Source organism: Orycteropus afer, unplaced genomic scaffold (assembly GCF_000298275.1).
Source record: "Orycteropus afer afer isolate SDZICR_OR568_19922 unplaced genomic scaffold, OryAfe1.0 scaffold00697, whole genome shotgun sequence".
Lineage (NCBI taxonomy): Eukaryota > Metazoa > Chordata > Mammalia > Tubulidentata > Orycteropodidae > Orycteropus > Orycteropus afer.
Window position 1 is genome coordinate 500,940 of NW_006922284.1, and position 800 is coordinate 501,739.

Genomic DNA, 800 nt, shown 5'->3' on the forward strand with positions numbered 1-800 from the left:
CCTTAGGCATTACGCACCAGAGCTCCCACTGGTACATCTTCATTATTCACCACAAATGAGAAGTTTAACAAATTTAACAGCCTTCTTGCACCAAGAGCTCACTGGGCTCCACTTACTCTAGGGGTCCTATAGCCTATTGGATGGTGAATGATCCAGCTTCTTATTGTCTGCATAATCAGATCACTACCAGTACCAATGGTTACTGATTGGAATTTTTAGAAGCAGATGTGAGGCAGAGATTGGCATAAAAGATAGTTATTAGGAATCAACATCTGTAAAGGGAAATGGAAGAAGGAAGATCAGGAAGAGGAAGAAGTCAAACTGCTGCAACTCAACAGTATTGGCCAACCTAGTGGGGGATTCTGGAACAATAATTTACCATCATAGTATCATGCATTGGGCCAAAACGGTCAAGTTTTTATATCCTCACGTGATCCAGCAATCAGATGTGTGCTTCCCTCAGAAGAATGTGACCTCAAATAAGGCCAGTCTCTTGAGCTAAGGCAAAACCAGAAGGATCTGACTGCTGCGGGCTATCTACTTACTTTTCTCCCTCAAGCTGGACATCAGATATCTCCTTCCAGAGGGATGCGGGTGACACATCACTATGTCCACCACATATGTTAGGTTGTTGTTGTTGTTAAGTGCTGTCGAGTCCTTTCCGACTCGTAGCGACCCCATGCACAGCAGAACGAAACACTGCCTGATGCCTTGACAGCCCCACAATCCCTGCTATACTTGAGCCCATCATCGCAGCCACCGTGTTAATCCATCTCGTTGAAGGCCTCCCCCTCTTTCGT